The 23,213-nt window shown below is 33.4% G+C and overlaps 1 protein-coding gene across 1 annotated transcript in view; it reads left to right on the top strand.

Annotated features, from left to right (window-relative positions):
• The window catches only part of Sema2a (Semaphorin 2a), a 512,925-nt gene that overhangs the window by 193,014 nt on the left and 296,698 nt on the right, over positions 1–23,213 (top strand). Inside the window, exon 5 of the mRNA XM_077428031.1 lies at positions 22,851–22,910. The gene's annotated coding sequence lies outside the window, so the exon portion shown is untranslated. The remainder of the gene's footprint in view (positions 1–22,850; positions 22,911–23,213) is intronic.

Genomic DNA, 23,213 nt, shown 5'->3' with positions numbered 1-23,213 from the left:
TAAAAGCTTAAGCAAAAAAAAATATTCATTATAGTACAACGTCTAATAAAAATAAATCATGAAGTCTATAAGAAAAGTGCTTGTGTTATATTTATTTTCAGTAGTGTAAGATAATAGAATTTTGTTTCAGAAATGTATATAAAGTTGAGAGATAATGAGAAAAGTAGAGCTGTATATTATTTAATTATTTTTGTAGAGGCCTCATACTAATTTAGATATGCTTAAAGTTTGGCTTAAACTTTAAAATTATGTTTAAATTTAAATATTATAGTAATGAGCATGTACGGTTTGTAATGAAATAATTTTTACCTTGGTATTTTATTAAAATTTTAATGAAGACATACGTTTAGCAAAGCGTCATTAAGACGAGGGGTTGCAATCTCGCAATGGCAACTTTAACTATTTCGTAAAGCAATTAATTCTACCCCGTCGGCGACATTAATAATAACGGTACTCGGCCTAAATGGCGGATGAAAAAATAAATAAAAGCCTAGGAAAAAAATTAGGGGGTTGGTGGGGGGGAGGGTTAAAGCGGTGCAGACGACACGAACGAAAGTTTAGTCCAAAATGCCCAGTGAAAGTTAGAGATTCGACTCAAAAGAGGGTTGGTATTTCCCCCGAAATTGCTAATTATGACAAAGTGGATGACATTTCCTTTTACGACTCGTGCTTCTCCCGAATTTTCCTCGTACTCCCTGTCTTGTCCGGGCCACTGCTCCCGTCGAGATTTTTTCTTTATTTTATTATCGTCTTTTTCCCGCGTCTAATTCGTCCCCGTCAAAAGAACCTAATAAAGTTATACATTTTTTCTAAATGTGAGAGTGAATCCTGTTTACTATGTAAAAATCAATTCCTATGAAAGATTTCACATTTACTTAAACGGCATATACCTATTTATGCCCCAATTCAGACCATATTTAATTTCAGTAGTTTTTGCGTTAGCCAAACTATACAATATCTCGCTTCCCGTTGGTCAACAAGCTTCATTATCACCATAAAATAATCAAATCCAGCAGCAAATCTTAGTGGTTAAGGTGTAATTCTTTCAACAGAATGGTAATGGTTACAATAAATTGGCAACCTGCCTGATTTTTATAGCATCTCAAATTTACTGATACATAAAATGCAGTAAAAATATTTGTAAAATTTATTCATAGATGTCTCTTTATAAAATTGCTCTTAAAAAGTTAACTGATGTTTATAATAGGCCAGGATGCGCATTGGGATATGTATAATAAAAAAATACAAGCGATTTTTATTTCTAACATCATCTCATCTGATCAATAAGAATTGAGCGTTTCTCTTTCTACTGCAAATAGGCGTGAAATGAAATATAGTTCCAGCATCGATGTAATGCTTTGAGCTCCTTTTAAAATGTCATTCTAATTACTATTTAATATTTCTCATGTTAAGTAGTTAAAATTTTAAGTTTTTGATTATTGTGAACGAATAATATTTCCGAAAACCTATTCAATTTAAAAAACCACATTTGTACATTAATTCATATTTAAGAGTTTTCATATACGTATGTATGTATACATATATTTGACTCTTTAATTTTTGTCTACGTTTCAGACAATCCATTAAAATTCCAATTAATAATTTTCTCTAAACCTTTCTCATCTAGTAGTTTCAGAGAAAAATCAATTGGTCCATTGTTCATCTCTCCAGCTTCAGATTTAGCTTTATCGCTCTAATTTTACCGTCAAACAAAGTATTTCTGTATAATTTAAGTATATGTGAGTAGATTGGGAATGACAACTGAATTTCTTCTAGTGAATGGAGATTGACAACACAAAGCGGTGTTTGTAGCGATTAATTAAGCCCATTTGATCCAACGGTTAGTGTTTAATTTACTGATTAAAATCAGAAGATTGGTTTTGACGCGCAAGTTTGCCTTTCAGCGCTCGTGAGATAAAAGACGTGTGAAATTAACTTGCTCGTAGATAATGTTAGACGTTGATCCGTCTAAGAAGCCTTAAATCTTTCTCTATCTATTCATCTTGTATAATTTAACCCTCACAAGGCCGATGGATCTTTATCTATCACGCCGACGAAAATCGGCGAAAATTTTAAACGCTTTTCACGTTCTTTCGGAAAATATAGAATGTTTCGATCCAGTCGCCGATCGGTGGGGTAGATATCGCAAACATAAACACACCCCGGGAGAAAATTGAACAAAAGACCCGTGTGATCGGAAAATGGGTACGATGGAAAACCGAGGTAGTTGTCGATACGCTTAGGGCGCGCCTAACTGAAAATGGGATGTGAGGGTAGGTGTTTGAACATGCTTTTCTAACATTAAGTGGGAAAACTGCTTTAATTTCCTGTCGAATCATTAATACAAAAGGAGGCTATTCCGTGTTATATGTCTACCAGTATTTAATGTGAGTTTACCGATGAAACAACGTTTAATATACATATATGTGTAGTTAATATTACACTGTCGAGAAAATGTGCTTTCAATAGAATAGTAATATTATATAAGTATGGCAAAATTACCTGACGAAATTCATGTAAAATATGTAATCGATTACTTTAAATTATCTATTCATATAATATGTATATGTAAATAGCTTGTATAAATTTAACCGAGTTATTTTAGTTGTGATATTTATTATTTATATTTTAATATTAAGGTTGTATGAAATTAGGATGGAGTGCATTTGAATGAACGAGTCAAATATAAAATATCACTGGGCCTAAATAAAAAAAAATCTTCGATCAATGTGTCTTGCCAGTGATGACGTCCTTATATATACGAAACTTGGGCATTGAATGCGTTAAGTGCAGTGCAATCACTGAAGTTTGGAACGCTGTATGCTTGACGTAATGAATAGAGATAGAAAGCGGAATACGTGGGTTAGAATAACGAAAAAGCAATGTGGAGAGTAAATAAATTGAAATGGAAATAGGTGGTAGAAACGTAGCTAAAACAAAAGACAATAGATGGACGAAAGAAGTGCTTGAATGGTACACGAAAAAATGTAAGAGAGTGCAAGGAAGGCCACAGAGAAGATGTGCGTGATGAAATGGATGACAGCTGCTCAAAAGAGAGACGAAATGAAATATTTTGGAGAGAGCTTCATCCTACAAATGGTGAATGATTGTAAACGACGATGATGATGGTAGCCAGAAGAATGGATGATAGATAAATGGAAAAAGTGCTCGAATGGTAGTTGCCAGCCTATTGGCCGAACGGACACTTGGCTGACTGACATTTGGCCGAATTAATTTCTTAGCTGTTAAAACTTGTCAAATTTGAATGAAAATCGAGGGGATTTCTAAATAAATTATTTGTAAGTCTGCATACGCAAATCGTACCCAGAAAGGGCACAGAGAAGATGGGTGGCTGATATCAGAAAATGTGTGGGAAAAGGTGGATGAGAGTTGCTCAAAACAGCGACGAATCGGAGCGTGTTGGAGAGGCCTTCATCTAGCAGTGGATAGCGAATAAGTGCGAATGATGATGATGAAATGGTGTATATTGATAAAGAAATTTTACCTCGAGTTTTTTTACTGATTAGTATCCAATATCGACCTTGACCACCTTTAACCGACCTTGACAACCTTTAAATGGTATTTCAAAATGCATGTGTATTCGGAAGTATCAAATTCGATTGAATTGAGACTTAAATGCTAACTAATTTAGAAATGGTACTTTTTCTATTAGGTCCTGTTTTGTTTGTATTGTTTTTCTCTTCAGAACCACCGCGCTTAATATATTGAGCTGAAACTTCGCTTTAAAATAAGTACATATGTACATGGTTCAAAAGATATTTAATTAATTATCATAGAGCGCGTTTCTAAAGTGTAAAATTTCAATTCAATTTGCCGGCAAGTGTGAAATGTCGCTACTTTGCATAGAATTTAATCCGCAGCATTTTTGCTCTCATTCCCTTATAATGTATAGCATTTTGCTAAGTAAATTACTCTCCCTAATGTCTAGAGACAGTATCAAGATTGTTATAAATAAGCCTGCAAAGCGACGGGGCTAGGGAAACTAAATAAACACGAGCATATCTACAACTTTTCAGCTCTAATACAATTACGCAGAAAAGGGATTATTGTGTACGTACACATGAAAACCGTGCGACATATCATACATGTGTGCTTAATTTAATTATAATATATTTAAATAAATATATGTCGATTTATTATATTGCGACGCCTATGTAGAGAATCGTGTGCGCGGTCTGTAATGCCCGCAGTACACGCTACGTACACACTGCGGTTGAAAAATAAATTAACCAAATTAAATATTCACAATGGGAGGTTTACAGAACATTATTTTTCCGATGATTTTATACTAAGGTGGCGGAATGAGGGAGTGAAAGAGAGTAAAGGGGGGGGTTTGGGCTATTAAAAATGTGCCCGTTTCCCACAGTTAGTGCAGGGCCGGATCCGGGCATAAATAACTTTGCACTTCGTTAAGTCGACCCGGTATTTATTGCCGCCCCGTTGCTGCCTCTCTTCACCTCCAGCCTCCCCCTCACACCACAGTGGCTTCTTTTGAAAGAGTCTGGGCTCAGATAAACCGGTGGCAGATTGAACACCACCGGTTAATTCGGCGATAACGACGCGTCTGCATCATCCGCTACCGTGCAATAAAGTCTTTAATTAGAGACTCGCAAAAACTTCCGTCTAATTTATCGGAAAAGTTTTTTTCGAGCCGATCGTAACTCACCGCCCCGCCGCTAAGTTCGAGCAGAAAGGAAAATTCGATTGATTTTATTTGCAGCTTGGCGCTGCATTGTGAGAGCACATTTTGTCATTTAAAAAAATGGTGATTTTTTATTACGGCGTCTAAAAATAAAAGACGGCGAGCGGGGGGTGTGAAGAAAAGCTTTTTACGACCTCGAGCTTGTGCTCTGAACTGCCGTCTACGTTTTATCGTCCTTTTATAGTTTTATATTTAATTAGTTTGCTGCGAAGACATTTTTAAGACGATTTTCCCAGAGCTTGTTCATAATTCGTATTACCGAGCATTTTTATTTTTAGTAAGAACCGTTTACATGTATTAAAGCAACGCAAGTTGATACTTCAAAATGCAATGCTGTATATACGACGCTGCTAGTTAGATTCAAAATCTAGAGCAGGGGCTTCCAATCGTATTGTGGTGTGGGCGCATTCGAGATTCAGATTGAAAACCAATTAATATTAAACATACTTTAATATTAAAACTAATCTCTGGGCCAACGCAGCATGTAAATATGTTGGAAAAAATTGAAACTGATCAAAGCAATCCGACACTGTAGAAATAGATTGATTTACAAATTTGAGATAATGTATTTGCCGATAGACCTGTCAAATGTTTCTATTGGCTATTTCCACCATGACATCTAAAATATCAATGTCAAAAGGAATTTCATGCAAAAGTATATATATAAGTGGTAGCGGTAATCGGAAGTGGTACCTTGTCCAACGGAAATCAAGCCAAAAAGTCAAAATCAGAAAGTTGAAAACAAAGGTAGACCAGCCGGAGTAGAGTAAGTAGAGTATTTGGCCGTAACCAAAAACTTCCCACGTCAACGAGTTGAAAACAAACCAAGAAGATCTACTGATTCATGAGTCACAGGCTCAAATGTCACAATGATAGTCACAAGCATTTGGCCATAACACTCATATCGAATTATCAACATTATAATATAAACATTTTATCGTTCATATATAATCTATTAATGAAGTAAAATATATATAATAGATAGTGAGAGCCTACATTGCAAATTTTATAAGATACAGTATGAAAAAGATAACGTTATAGGCGCTTAAATAATTAAAATCTGACAAAACAAGGGGGGGGGAGACTGAAAGTCAAACAAACAAGGCTACCGGCCCTTGGCAAAGAGTTGGCTGTCACTGTGTCCAAAATTTTAGAAGTTTGTATGTATATGAAGATTTTATTTCACTGTCAACTAAGCGGAAACAATTGAAAACTTTATCGTGGGCCAAACCTCGCAAAATGGAAAAGTTTCAAAGCGATCGGAAGTGTTAATGTAGGAATGTCTAAATTAAATAATGCATAAATTAAATAATTGGCCGAGATTTGAACCATCAACCTCTCCACTGGTAAGCAATGGTTCGATAATGGACAACAGGGCAATGGAAAATGTTGACAATGTTAAAAAATAGTATTGTTTTTTATATTAAATTGTTATTGGTTTATTAAAAAATGATTTTTGCTAAAGAAGTGTGTAATGAAACCCTCGTGTAATGAAAATTTTTCCGGCATTTGCAAAATTGTCAGTGGTGTTCGAATTCCATTTTTGGGATTGTTCTCCAGCATCCGCCCCCTTAAATGCATTAATTCCGACTTCTGGCGCCATATTTCTGACGTCTGGCAAAAGTTTTGGCGATTCTTATTACGCGCGTGTTGTATTAGATCGTAAATCTTTATTTTAGTTAAAATTACTTTTTTCTGCGCCGTTACAGCCACAGCCGTGTTAATTTTTGTTTGGTCGTTGTTGTTCTCTTTTTTTTTGTTCTCCCCGGTTCGTTCCCGGTGATATGTTATTCGGAACGGACCCCAACAACGGCCAACGCGGAATTGAAGACATAAATTTGTGAAAAAGAATACAAAAATACTCACATACAAAAAGAAACGCACCCTCCCTTTCCTCCTCCCTTCATCATACCTTTCTATTAAAACGTGAACGTAAATTGTTTCACAGTTTTGTAATGAAAACTTCGAGAAAGCGTGATATTGCTTTCGGTAAAAGGAGATTTATTGTTGAAGTCGTTTTTTATTATTTAATATTAAAATTTTGTTATATCGAAAAATGTCAAATGTATAATTTGCGAGTTAAATATAATGCGAGTTAAATATAATGGTTGCTTCGTTTTATTTAAATATGTAAATACATATGTACATACATATATGTATGTATATCCATAAAAAGAGATTCAAAGCTATCAATTAGCGAAAGCGTTCAAATACATATACATATGTATATATGTATATTACATAGGCCAAAATCGATTTCCAATTATGAATTTCATTAATATGTAATATCAATTCGTTTTGATAAAATAAATCATCATCATAAGCTTTTTCAAAATTGATTAATTTTAATATTGAATCAAGTAAATATAGTCATAGTACATATATTGAAATTTTCATGTTAATTTATGTTGCCTCTTTGTATACTTATAATATACTATATGTAATTTGATGAAGCTTTGTTTAATGGAACTAAACTTATGTTATTTTTTAACATCCATAATTTCATGAATCCTTTTCGCCCGATGTATTACATTATTAAATTTTATAATAGTATACAATAGTAAGAACAATAATTTGTTATTTAGTATTAAATTTTATCAGTTTTGGTTTAAAGATTAAATGATATCGTTTCAATATTTATACGTACTCGTATTTATACTATGTATATATGTACATATATTTTTGCACATACTTTTTTGGGGTTTGGTGCATCCGCTCTAAAATCGTCAGATTAACAGAACGGCAGCTTTAAACGTAATTCTCGTTTTCTCGAATGATAGATGGCACATCAGATGACGAGTAACCTTTCGATGTGCACAGATGCAATTATTAAAATTGAGTTGGATCTTTCTGGCGAGTTTAATAAGGCAAGATTCGGAACTTATCGAATCTTGCCTTATTAAATTCGCCTGAAAGATCCAACACAATTTTAATAATTACCATTTTAATAATTGCATATGTGCACATCGAAAGGTTACCCCTCATCTGATGTGCAATCTATCATTCGAGAATATGAGAATTGCATTTAAAGTAGCCGTCCGTTAATCTGTCATTCAATTTGTTTGGCGATTTTAGAGCGGATTGTTTTTGTTTGAACATTACTTCATGTTCAATTGTATTCATGTAAAATAATTCATTTTCTTAATATGAAGGATTAATAAGTGTTAGTTTTTGTATTTGATATAGCTAATCGTGGTTTTTATGTATGTATTTCATCTCAGTTCAATTTTCAATTTAAAAGATTGACTATCTACTGCTATAATTTGGATATGTATGTATATATGTACATAAGTACATGCGTATATATAGGTTGATGCAGAGTGGAGAAAAGTACAACATTAACGATATTAAAAGTGTTGAGCCCACAACAGGTAATTCTGTGCACATTTCCGAGACAAAATGCAAATTTAAAAATGGAATAAAAAACGACCGCACAAAAAGTTGCACAATTCTCGACGCCAACAAACGAGCGTAGAACAGAACGGAAGTGCTACTGGTGGTGGAGAGCGTGGGGATGATGGGAGAAAGGGGGATCTGCGAAAAAAGCGCGATTCCTGAGAAAATTGGTACAATTTTCGCGAAAATTCCAAATGACTCAGATAACACGAGTAATTTCTGCAGCCTTATTTCCCCGGCGTATTGTTGTAACGGCGTCCCATTAAAACGTGTCTTTAAGAAATTTTCCCGCGGAAAAGCTGCGTCTCCTCCGCTCCCCGACGACGAAAATTCATTCTTGAAATGGGGAGGTGGGCGGGTGGGATTCGAACAAGCAATCGCTAATGATTGTTTCGGTGAACCCGAAAACGTTGAAAGGTATGGAAAAAAATTGAGTCTCATCAAAAAAAGCTCTTCTTTTTTCTATTTGACGCGCACAAAAGACCGCGCATTGGAAAATTTTCCATTGATAAACCTTTGCTTTATCTTGTAAATAAACAATCTTTTTGCACTTAATGTATTATGGAGCTTTGAAATACTATTTTTCATATTAATAATTTGACTATTTATACATATGTATTGCCAAATATAATATAATTTTCTTAAAGGCAATACATAGCTTTATACGTAATTATTTCAATCAATTGGATTTTTGAAGTAAAATTTCTTTACAGATTTCAGTTGGATATCATTTTTACTGGCATCCATTTTTCAGAGCGCGTTTTAAATTTTGCTACATATAAGTTTAATATTTACTAGCAAATTTAGCATAAAATGTTGTATAACTTAAAATTACAGATCCCGATACGAAAATTACTGTTTTTAATTTTATTATTTTATATTTATTTTTATTTTATTTTATTAATCAGCAGCATATATCAATGGTTTGCGTTTAATGTTAATTGTGTCCTATCTCTCGCAAAAATTCTAGGTATTTAGCACTCAATTTTTGCTGATTTATATATATGTAAATGCTGTAAATTTGTCCATATACATATGTATCTGTGGATCTTAATCGGTTTTTGTATTTGCCTTGTATAGTACTTACAGTACTTTTGAACAATTTTTGACCATAAATTTCACATTGAATATAAATAAATGGGTGTATACCTGTATAATTAATAATTCTTAATCTATATTTGCAATCTTTGCGTTTTAGCAATCTGTGTATGATTGATTAAATAAAAAAATAGTAATAATTAAATAATTTGCTAATAAATCACGAAGTTCTAAGTATTTGTTCGATATACATATGTATATCTATTATAGATAAATTGCAATAAAAAATTTCGATATCGTACTTAAATTATCATAAACCAATTTAACATATACATACATATAATATGTACATATCTGTCTCCTTTCTGGAATAAAAAAACTGTATAAACTATGTATAATAATAAATCAAAATTATGTATATTTATCTGGCTTATCTGGCGTGTATTTAGATTTCGCGTGATGATGTTTTACTTCTGAATTATGTATTTATGTAAATAAATATATAGTTAAATAATTTAAATTAAATACACGGTCGATCTGCCACATCTGTCTGATTTCTTTCATCTATCTTTAAACACAGACAATCCAAAAAAGTTTCACTAACGTTTGAAGATCAAGTATCGATATTAACCACTATCATAGACGTCAATTCAAGAAATTGTCAAAATTTGTTCGGTAATATCATACGCAACAAACTACATACATATAATCGTATTAACATAACATCGAATATCAAATGTTTGAACTCGAGCGGCCCGGTTAAGGTTCAGTGAATACCTCTAAGACCACCCCAGTTCGCCTTTAACCCCTCCTCCCACCCCTATCAAATAAATACTCCATTACCATTATGCTTAAGGGCAAGATGATAATAATGAGTTTTGGCCGATCGGTCGCGACATTCAGCCATTGTCGATATTGTGAATGAAATTTGTATGGAGATTTTGAACCCAAATACCCAAAGGAGAACCGTGGAAGGGTGGGGGCAGAGGGAGGGAGTCGAGACGGGGGTACAAAATTATTTTGACCTTTACTTTAATACACGTAAATCACGTACAAAAGGCGAAAGATGAAATATTGCAGGGCGCCGGCCCTTTCGCATGTACTCTTTTCGTAATTTAATTATGAATGGTATACACTTTGGGTATACGCTGAATGTATATAGGTATCTTTAGGCGTGAAATATTGGCCCATTGTCCCGAGCGTTCCCTAATTGGGAATTAATTATCGAAATCCGAACCAGATCGAATTCCTGCTACCGTATTTTAATAAAATACAATACGTTTAATTCTAAAATCGATAATCTTACAAAGTACTTTTATATAATTATAAAAAATTAATCGTTACTTAGCGAGTATGTATGTATGTATAATATAATTGATTCTCAATTACGTTGGATTGGCTTTTTGATAGATGAATGCAATAATATTTGAGTGAATTGTATCAAAATGCCAATTGAACGATCTATAGAGATTTAGGAAGTTCATCTTGAAAGGATGAAAAACCCATGGGTTTCATGATTCTGAACCTTTGCAGGAGAGACTCTTTGGAACATGAAGGGTAGAAGTGATGGGATTTCACCCAAGTAAATTGATGTGAAACACGTTAGAAACTAAGCTATGAAAGTTAGAACTAGAAATCACAGCCTTTTGGATCATTTTATCTTGAAAATTTTCAACCTATCAACGCAAACAAAGTATATTGATTATATACTTATGTTAAGTAGCATTTTAATTTGATGATGTGTCCCAATATATTCGAATTACGTTCTAAAACCAGCGGCGTGGTCTAGTGGTGAATGTTGAATTATTTCGTACTTGATGTTACGAGTTCGATTCCCCGCTAAGTCTCGCCGTTGGCCAGACCTTGATTTGTCTAGGTCGATCGTTTCTTATCAGAATTTGCCAATTTTTCTGATTTTCATTGAAACGATTCCTGTAAAATTGGCGTTTCCTTCCCAATTTTCTGTTGCGAACCTTTAGGTATTGTTATATCTTAGGTTTCGCCATATTGCTCACCGTAGATGTCTCTGTGGTTGTTTATCGAATATAAAATTCGTATTGTTACATGAAAGTTATTCATCGTTATTTATCGTATTAATAAGATGTTTGTAATATATGTATACTGACCATAGATGTCAGATATTTAGATTTACATACATGTATCTATGTAATAATTATGTGGACCAGGAAGGCGCATTTGGGGTTTACCTGTTAAGCCTTCTTGGTATATTTGTATATACATATGTATGTGAAAATATGTATGTAAAAATAAAAAAAATAAAAAAAAATAAAAGTGTTATATGTAGATAAAAGAAAAGCTAATTGGATATTGGTTTGCCTAATAAAACTAACTTACATACATACATACATATACATACATACGTACGAGTACATTCGTAAAATTTGACATCAGCATTTTATGAATTCTTTTTAATTGCCTTCAATCAAGCAATGTCAAAGCTAACTGAAGTAATTTTATAAGATTTGATTTCACACTGGTTGATTCTATTAGGCTAAACTACCTTTGATTAGAGAGGCAGTTGGAAATATGTAATTAGTAAAACTTTTCGCTTAACAAATTTTGTTAAAAATAATATACTAGTTTTTTTACTCGGCTTCGCTCAGTATTTTAATATAAACAGATTAAACATGGCGAATCTAATAGTAAATATTCATTTGTTTTTTATTCGAAGCGAAAAAAAATATATATCGAATCATCGTCATAGAAACTTTGATTTGTTTTCGATGTTACCAGCCAACATTACATACATACTTACAAAGTCTCTTTCGAAATTTTATATTAGATTATATGTAATAAATAAAATAATATATATACATATATGGTGACTAGTTTAATATTATATGTCCCATTTATCCCACGAAGCTATTTCGTATGACACAATGGATTTTCAATCTGACTGATCAGAATCAGTCAATTTATTTATTTATTTAATATACTTGGGGGAGACGGAAAAGCTGATAGACCCAAGGAGTTTGACTTGCATATATGTATGTACATATATATTTATAAATTAAATAAGAAAAAAATAAAACATTGAAAATAACAATAATAAAATAAAATAAGAGAGGAAAAAGAAATTAAGAAATAAAAGATAAAAAAAAAACAGCAATGAAATGATAACTAAAAGAAAACTAAAATATAGAAAAAAATGAAGATAATATAAAAGAAGAATTATATAAAACCCTTTAAGCTTACGGAAGAAATTTAGTTTAGTTTAAAGTATTAAGGTTTATAGAATTTACTACCTATGTATATATTGTTGGGAATACTATTCCAAACTTGAACCACTCTGTTTGAAAAGAAAGAATCTCTAATCAATTTATTCGATTTTTCTTTTAGGAGACAGAGAGGGACCTCTAAGATTAGTGTTATCATTGAACATGAAGAGGTTGGACAAAATTTTAATGATTTTTTTAAAGACTTCGGCTAAGTCGCCTCAATATGTATTCTGCTTTCTTTGCATCTACTTTATGAATATAACTTAAGCTTTCAATGAGTCCCCTATTTTGATATATTTTATTCACAGTACCATTTTTCATGAAAACTTCACTTGACTAGTAGTTTTTGTTTAAAATAAATTTCCTCATGATATCATCACGGGTTGCTCCTGACCGACATCTATGGTATGAAACTTGTAGATGTATACATTTATAGATTTTAAATTTGGAAATCATATTCAAATAGTAGTGACTTAGTGGTTAGGGTGGTTTTTTCTAATTTGATGGAGGAACCGTTCCAACAATTAATTCAGATGAATTGACAAACTCTGATTGATAACGTTCAACTTGGAGTCACAAATATCCAAGTCTGACCAACAGCACTACAGATAATACTCGGAATAAAGTCTTTTCAGTCGAGGTAAACCCACGGGATCGAACCCGACAACCTCATGGTGGTTACCATTAACGCAACTACCGAGCTATGCTGCATATATGTATGTATATATGTACTGCAGTGTACATATACAATTATGGATTCATTTATAAAAATATTGTTGTTAAAATCAACGGTTCATTTGTGCATGCATGCTGTCACAGATTTGACAACCGACCCGTCAAATATGCGATTGAATCACCGCTTTACACAATCCACCGTGACGTCTCGTTTCAAGATACAAACACTGAACTGGGGTACGAATATCGCGCATGATGGAACTGAAGAGTGTGAGGGGGTGGAGCCGGGGTTGGAATGGCAGTCCATTCTATACAAATTCGGCAGTAAAACCCCATGACCCCATCATCGCATCGCATCGGTCCTATCCCATCGAGCCACCTTCCTCCCGCACCCGCCCTCTTTGTGTTTGGGCACAATGGTGACGCAAATTGTTCGAGTGTTGTTGTCGACGAAATTCCCCGCAATTAATCACCTTTTATGAGGCGGTCGAATGAAAATTTCGCGACCGATGACAGGTGTTGCGGCGGCTCGATCACCGACGGTTGTCGACCGCCGCGATTCGCACAAAAGCCGTCGTTATACGACCGAACGATTATAAACGCATTTGCGCAACCTGTCTATCTATATACAATGAATATTTATGTATAGATTATATATGTATGTGAAATAAACATACAGGGTGTTTCGAAGCTGAACTGACTGCTCTCTGATTTTCGAAGGGTAGGGGAATAGTATTGCGATTTTTATTTACAACAATATAAATTACTAGTATTGTACCCGATGAAATATCATCACATGCAGTGGTATAGTCGGTCCAGGTCGCCGTCCTGGTACTTTGATATAAAAATTGTTTTTTGGGTACAATCAAAATATATTTTTGCTTATGTATATTTCATATAAAATGTTGTATACCAAATATTGTGAGTAGACTCTCGTTTTAACATTTGGTTACTACAACCGTATCCTCACTCAAATGCCCATTTGAGTGCAATTTTTTTTAAAAAACAGCCCAACAACAACCCATTGAAAAAATTATAAACACATTAAGTAATGCCGAAATCGAATCATCAGAACTATTTATTATTATATTGCAAAAAATAATAACTTATTCAGACCATTTTGATTGACTTTTCATGTTAATTAGCATTTGATTTTTTTTATAAATATTTTTACTACCAATATTAGGATACATATTTTTTAAGTAACGAAAAAAGTGGGGAGGGGGGGGCGTAGTAAAAATTAAACACCGCCCTGGTACTTTTTTATTTAGCACTACACCACTGATCGCATGGGTTATGGCATATTAAGAGGGATGGACAGCAGCGCCTTGTCCATACAAACGTACTATACTTCTCCCTTCCTCAATTATGGCACTAGAGAAATTATTTTTTAATATGCTATGGATATCCACCATTGGGGTGCATTTATCGTTTTATTTTTTTGATTAATTATTTTTTATGGGAGCTAGGAGCCGCCAAACATCTATAAAATCGCCTCTTTTTTACACCTACGAAACGAGTCCAGCGTGCTTATTTAACGGTCGATTTAAAAAAAAATACGCCGATAGATGCACAGAAAGTATCTTTCTTATACCGATGATGAAATTTTTTTAAAAATTGGTCCAGTTTTGGAGGAGAAAATAGGAGAATACAAAACCTCGATTTTGTCAATTTAAAATACGTTTTATCTGGTCAAAGCGCAACTGTCGCATTCACTCAATATATATTTATATTGATATATATTGTCGCATTCACTCAATATATACATATACTCAATATATATATCGAAGAAAGGAACGGGAACAAAATTAAGGTTTCAGGTGTACAGCCCTCTTAAGCTTTTAATTAAAAAAAATAAAAGAAATGTGTCAGTCCTGTGTTTGATACGCACGCGGTCGTATTTTTTTTGCAAATACCTTTTAAATATATTTAATTGTTTGATATGAAAAAAAAATGGCAAAAATGGCAAAAATTACCTACCTACCTACATGTAAACAATATAAAACACTAATGGAAAAGTTAATTAATTAATTAAATAAATTTTCAATTTCAATGCTCAGATACTTGCCCAGAGGAAACATTGGTAGCAAACAGTATACATATTATATAGAAGTTTTTTCTTTTGTAATTATATTCGTACATTTTCTTGGAAGTGTTTTAGCTGTGACGTACATATGCACATATGTCAAATCGAACACCTAGTGAAACTTAAAGAATAGCTTGTAATTAATATCTTATATTATTGAAACGTTTCGCCTAGCAAATCTAGTCCATATTTTTGATAGTCATCAATAATATAAAAAATAAATTCATACAGTTTTCTGATATAATAACAGTGCTAGTATTATACCTATGCATAAAGGAATGATTTTCCAAATTGTTGATACAAAAATACTACTCAATTGGTTTAGATCCGTTAGTCGAAACTATGCCCATTTCTTCATCTCGTATTTGGTTTTGAGCTGTTTCGCAAAAAAATAGCTTTTAAGTGGAGTTTTCTATCGATTCGCATTGCCTACTGAGGGGATAAAAAGGTTGAGACGGATTAAAAGTACATATGTATGTATATTCAATTTGATCATTTTTTTGCAAATCAACTCTCAGCGAAAAAGCATCCGTGAAACCCTCTCCAATTATCGGATTATATTATTTACTGACAGATTTTTTTTATATTTTGCTAAATGGATGCGATTTTCCGCTCGCTGTCATTCGAATGTAAATTTTAGCAAGCGTCTAAAGCTTTGTGTAAATAATCATGGGGATGTTTCGAAATTCACCTCTCACCCACCACTGTCGATTCTATAATGTTTAATTATGGCATCGGGCACTCAATATGATTAATGTTTATCTGCGTTTCATTAAGTACAGATCAAATCCAAGTCAGCAAAGCAAACACCATCGCGAAATTGGTTTGATGCGAACCGGCGTGTACACTGCTATCGTCAGGGACCATCAACAATTCAACGAGCCTTTTAAACATGTCAATATGCATTTTCGACAATTTAAAAATAAACACGTTACAGTAATTTATTTATTATTTAAAGTATTTCCGACGTGTTCAATTTAGGCGATTGATAATATAAATTAATTTTGCAGCAAATGTTGAATGTGGGCTTTAATTTAGTTTTCAGTAATCAATTTGAATTTTTTGCGGGATTTATCTGCAGTGAGCGTTATCTATGGAGCGTTTCGGCGAAAGCCTAATAATAATTTGATGTTGCGATAAAATACGACCGCGTTTATTCAATTAAAACCAAATCTACCCTTTGAGCCGGTGCAGTGCGGCTCAAAAATAGCCAACGCTATCGCCTACCGACCATTCATTAAAACGCTAGTATATATTATTATTACATATGATGTATATTATATCACCGTCCAGCTTTTAAATCGCGTTTGTACTATCATAAATTTAAATCGTATATCGAAACTGAGCGGAAAATTTGAAAATTCCCTCTCACGAATCAATTTCCATACTGTTTTATTGTTCATTGTTTCAAACTTTTTAAGCGCCTTTTGTTATTTTATTGACGTCGAATGCGCGATATAATGCAATCAAATAATTTTTATTGTATTTTAGATTTATATTGAGTTTCAGCGTGAAAGTTTTATCTGCTTCGTACTATATTTGCATTTACCTTTCGGCTTAGTATAATATTATTTTTTACGCAAACTATTATACATATGTATATATAATATATCCAATCGAATATGTTTCTAATTACACATATAAAGGAAAATCGAACATATGGCGTGGATGTTTTTTTTTTCATTATCTTACACATGTACATGTAGATAACATTTGTAAATATATATAACCAGCAGCGTGGACTAGAAGTTAGCATATTTAGTATATTATGCTTTCGAGCAGATTGGTCACGGTTCGATTCCCACTAGTAGCTTTTGGCTAGACCTTGGTTTGTGACTCCAGGTCGATCGTCTCCTATCAGAGTTTGCCAATTTTTCTGATTTCAATTGAAATGGTTCCTGTAAATTGCCACCTCCTTTCCAATCTCTCTTGCATATCTGAAGTTATTCAGCGTCGTGAAGTTTACCATTTTTTATAATAAAAATGCTGCAAAAAATTCTCCATAAATGTAACTGTGGATGATGTTTGTATGAATTCGCATTGTATAAATGCTTCTATTGATTGTATTTATCGTATTGTATTTGTATTAGTTCACTCGTCGCTTTGGAGCAATCTGTAAAGGCGAGTGTGCATGTTCGATTGAAATTAAAAATCTAATAGAAAAAATATTTTAATATGTATCTGATATACATATGTATGTACATATACCTATGTATTTGCATAATTTACATTTTTCAACATGCGTCAATTGTTAATGAAATGGATGTGAGCTATATCTACGTAGTTTCGACAACGGCGTCACATATAAGTCATTAAACATTCGCTTTATTATTAAGGCTATGGAGTTTCTTTCGGATGCTTTTAAACATATCCTTATGTTAAAAAGACACTCAAAAGAATGCATGACATATCGAGGTAGACTCCAACTGTGAAATGACATGAATGTCTTCATGTCATTTCTTCAAACGTGGGAATCACCGTTATCAATCACTGTCAAACCACTGTCAATACAAGGATAAAATATCAGCCAAAAATCACTCCAGAGGATGACTTTTGGAATGGATCGCGAGGGTATAGACTGGACATGCCAGCGTTAAAAAAACCGTAAAAAACATATTCAAATCATGATAAGAAACGATCGACTTGAAGTCTTAAATATCCAGTATGACCAGCAGCACTGCACAAATACTCCGAATACATTACTTTCAATACTTCGAATACATTATTTTCAATTAAAGTCTCAAATATAGAAATACTCCGAATACATTGTTTTCAATCGAGGTAAGCCAAGGGCTTGAATCCGGAAACCTCTTGCTAGTTAGCATTAACGCAACCACCCAGCTATACTGCTGGCTATATGTGCATATATTCAAAAACTATTCCAATATTAGAAGTAGGTTAAACTTATGTATGTATGTATACCATTGGACAAAAGTGCAAAATCGATTTGCATTCGTTCCATTACGTATAGTTGCGTTGCTTAAACTAGTCCGCGAATTATCCCGCGGGACATCATCGTTGAATGCAAATCAATGTGAAGGGGAGGGAAGGTACCCTATATAGCAAGGGGGGTGTTTCCAGTACCTAACAGTGGTACTCCAGTCCAGACTCACCTATGATCAAATTCCCCGAGGTAAACAGTTGTGCAAGCCAGCCTCCTCTGGCTGACCGCACGCGCGCCAAACACGTACTCGTATATGCATGTATGTATGTACATATGTATATAAATATGTATGTATATATGTATATGTCTCAGTGCGTGCACGGTTATTGAATGCGCACAATGGGTTCATTTCCACGAGGGTAAACATGGGTTCTGCATCCGCTTTTCCGAACGTAATCCCATGTGAAAATGTCGATAAGATTGAAAATGAAAATTTTCAATGCACTCCCTGGCTATTTCGACTATTTTAAATCGTACATAATATATTATATTATATATTAATGCATTAATGTTCTTTATATAATATCTACATAAACATATCACATCATTTTTCTCCTCGTATTAAGGGCTTATTATGTAAACTACTCAACAAACAATGTTCAGAATGGATTCTATGTTATGTTGAAGTACATAGTTGTTAGTATTTATTAGTAGTAGTTGAATTAGTTGAGTACAATTAATACATCATACATATGATTAACTTTTATAATGAAAATTACTTAATTTGTGTGCTGGTCATTGAGAAATGAGAGTGAAAAAAAGTAGCTTTATCACTGTTTTAATGAGTTGAAAAGGGTTGATACAAATAGGCGTATGGAAAGCAAGCTGTCATCACTCCGATGTGACAGTTTTCGATGTAAATTTTAATCAGTTCGTTAATGATTAAACTCCTCTATCTTCATGTCGAATACTTGAATGCTAGTGGTTAGATATCAAAGCAACCTTAAAGAGTGCAAGTGGTTCAAAATCAGATCACAATATTTTGACAGGCGGGAATGTCACAGAACTAAACAGAATGAAGTTCATAAAAAGCTTTTAAAAACATAACTATCTTTTTAATTAAATAAAATAATAATTTCGAGATTAAGTTAGTCGTCAAACACGATAAAAATCAGTAAAATTTGTTCGTTGATGATTTTAACTAGCTTATGTCAGCGAGATCCAACACTTGTTTACTTCATGCATACATTATTTCGTAAAAGTACACATGGAGTAGAGCGCTGTATACTTTGACGAAATTTTTAATTTATAAAACTTTTTTTATTGAATTTTTTTTGGTGCTGAATAATCGATTTTATTCATAGTATTTCATAAAATGAGATGCATGTTCCTGGTTTGACCAAATTTATGAGTGGAGGGGTTTTCCTCCGCTGTCAGCCCCCAAATGGCGTCCATTTTATTAATTTTTATTATTTTATAATAGCAAATTGCTAATGAATTATTTCACAATTTCACCACTAACAATTTCAAACTTAAACATATCACGTCGAATAGGTTGAAAGATAGGTTATAGTAGCTTGCTAGACGTCACCGTTCCCAAAATTGTGGATATTTGATACGCATTGTATACGATATTTTATCTCCAACGTAATAGCAGACGATACATTAACGTATATTGATGACCAAAATGAGCAATACGGCAAAGTATGAAAACGATCGGATAAGAGATAAGAGATATAAAAAATTACCACTTACACGAAAACCATGTGAAATGCATAAGAGGTATGTAAAAAATAGGTATAATTATTTTTTTACATTTATGTGAGTTTTAAGTTATATGAAAAAAAACAAGATTTTTGAAGCATTCGAGTTAGTTCTGTAACGAAACGACAATATTTATAACAAACTAGTGGTTTTACCCAGCTTCGCTCGGTATTTGTGATATAAACCGGTTTAACATGACTAATCTAATAGTTAAAATTTTATTAAATTTATTTGAATAGTTTTATTTTATCTAAATTTATTTGAATACTCATTTGTTTTTTTTTATTAAATTGACTGTCACGAACAAACAAACATATATACTGTCTCTTTCAAAATGATATGTATACCAGAATCCGGCACCTGCGCCCCCGGAGCCTTCGCCCCCAGAGGCTTCACCCCCTAGGGCTTCGCCTCCGGAGACGGGGAAAAAAATAGAATCAGCGCCTATGAATCGAAAAAAAAATCGAATTTGTCTACGAACTATGAACCATCGAACAACGGACGAAAGTTACAAACATACAAAGTCTCTTTCCAAATTAGATCTACGACCAGGATGTAATAAAGTGCATTGCTATGTATACCATTATTCAAGATATCTTCCATACTGCAAATGAACCCTCATATCCATTTATACATATGTATCTACAGATCTATACCTAATTGCAACAACCATGTCAATGTATGGTTTCAAAATCAATTTGAAAGCTTCCAGTCGAGCTTATCCAAGGATATATGTACATATACCCAGTCGTCCAATAGCCGAAGGCTCATGACCTAAACGTCCACCGTAACAGCGGTTGTTAACAATAAGCAAGCTTTAAGCTTCCGCTACTTACTGCTAGGTTGTATGTAATACTTGCTGCAGCAATGCCCAGAAACCCCCGGCTATATTGATAGAGCGGACGAGCGTGGCATATAAGATGTAATCCCTTCGCCATATTGACGACGATGGCTATATGTTTCCGGGACCCGGGAAAACCGGGATACGCTTCTTATCAGGCTAATTGCTGCACCCCGAGAGCACAATGCATCGACGACAATGGGACAGACTGCATGTCGACGACAATAAAATGGTACGTGACGTTACACAACACCGCAGCCTCTCCCTCTTCGCGGTAGTTATTTAAGGCTATTGTTGAAAATTAATGGCCGTACTTAAAATGAATCTCAAATCTCGAAAGCTCCTTCGGCAATATCCTTCGTGTATCGCTTAATCTGATCTTTCATGTGGTGAATGCAGCTCGGGGTGTAATACATTATATGAAACAACAAAGTATACAATTTGAACAATATGAATTATATAATTAACTAGGGTGACCATATTTCCTAGGACTCATGGTACTGTTGCGTATCGGGGTGGGTGGAGGATCCAAGTAAAAAGCCAACAGTCGTTTCACAGCATTTATTGATGGTTAAGGAGATACACGCACTGGCAGTGCTCAGTCCAGAATGACATGATATCGCCGAAGTATCGCCTTATAAGGGATAGATCTCTCAGGACATCTTCGACGTCTAATTTGTTTACCTATTGTTATGGTCACGTACGGTTATGTCTTCCCACGACATTCGCTCCCACGGTACAGGTCAATTCTGCGAAAGGACCAATACCAGCCAACTCGGTCGCCATTGTTTAGCCTACATGCACTTAGCCTGTCGCTAAACCTTAAAACCACTTACACTGGTCACACGGTCTCTCAGGACGCTACCCGGCCTAATCCGATCGCAATTACTCGGCGGCTCTTTTTATTAGTTTACGTAACAGTACGTTCCAAAAAAATTATTCCCCCCCCCCCCATTGCACGTGTTGCACATCCAAAAATTATATGATTTCCCCTCAAATCAAGAAATTTTTTTTTTCAGTAATACCCCCAGTTTATTTAATTTACCCTTCCTCACTGAAGTGGGGTATGCAAGTGCCCCAATTCTTACGTTTTTCGTAATAACTATGTAATTTTCAAAGCTATACACCCCATATTTTTTGTATTCCTACAATGAAATACAAGAAATTTATTTTATGAGATTTTGTATGATTTAGAAAAGGGGTACATCGTAAATAAATACATTTATACATTTCTACGTTCCAAAGTATGATTTAAAGGCGGTAGCGATAAGCGATAAGATGTTTTTTTGACTGTTCGCTTGCATATTCTTGTTGATCGATGAATCAATGCGAGAGAAAAAGACAGCTATATTTTCGTAAGCTATTGTTTTTGTCAATTTTGGCGCGTGGTTATTCAGGCAACATGCATGTGCATTTGCATGTTGACGCTTTTCGTTATTTTTTAATACAAAAATAGTCAAAAACATGCTATAGGACTAAAAAATTTTTATGTTGATGTATAAAATAATTAAAAAGATATAATATATATTGAACTCGTTTGTATTGAGAAAAGCTGTATTTTGATTAAAAAATACTGGGGTCTAACTCTACCCCGGTTCGGGACACTCGTTTCGATCTCGACGCTCCGTCCTTCAAAGGTTTAATTGCAAAAATTATGTTCAAAGAAAAAATTTTTTTTTTTATTAAGTAATATAATTTTTAACAGGAAGTTCATTTCCTCAAAAAAAAAAAAATTAAACAAGATAAAAAAATAAATATTTTATAATATTGTATTTTACAGTTATTTAAAAATGATTATTATAAAAATAATAGCACAAAGCGATGTTTTTTAGAAACACGTAAAAAAATATTTAAACTCGACTGTAAACAGAATATATTGTATATAAAGATTATTTAGATAATAATATTTGTTTTTGTGAGACAGATTTATTTGAAAAAGCAAGGAATAATATTGAAATGAAAACAATATCGAAAGTCTTCTGTTCATCAGTGTCATACTATACAATATCAACAGGCACCATACTAGTGTTAACCCACGAAAAGAAAAGTTTGCTTATTTATTTATATCTAATAAAAAGCTAATAATATTAAAAAAATGCAGAAATTCAAATCCATGTATATTATTTGAAATGATTGTTTTTACTGTTGAATCTTTCATAAAACTGTTATTATATTGTTTGACTAATTGTAATCAATCTTTTCAGAGTGTATCCCGATGATATCCAGGATCTATTAGGGCAACATTTCTGGTGCAAAATTTCCTGGTAGGTCTTGAGATTATTTTATTTTATTAATTATTCATGTTAATCAAATAATTTTGCGATTTTCTAACGATTTTCGAATCCGAAAAATTTACTTAGTAATTTTTCCAAATTGAAAGAGCCAAAAGGCTTATTGAAACGCTTTGACGGTACATATTTAGTTAATTAATTTAATATTTAGTACATAAGATATGATAATTATAATATATGTACATAAGTAATAATTATTATTATTATTATCAAATTATAATTTGAATCATGTACAACTTACATAAGTGTAAGACCCAAAAGCTTACGTTTTTGCAT

The sequence above is a fragment of the Arctopsyche grandis genome, chromosome 3, assembly GCF_051622035.1.
Source record: "Arctopsyche grandis isolate Sample6627 chromosome 3, ASM5162203v2, whole genome shotgun sequence".
Taxonomy (NCBI): domain Eukaryota; kingdom Metazoa; phylum Arthropoda; class Insecta; order Trichoptera; family Hydropsychidae; genus Arctopsyche; species Arctopsyche grandis.
Note: the sequence above shows the minus strand (reverse complement) of the source record. Positions and strands in the feature narration are given on the sequence as shown.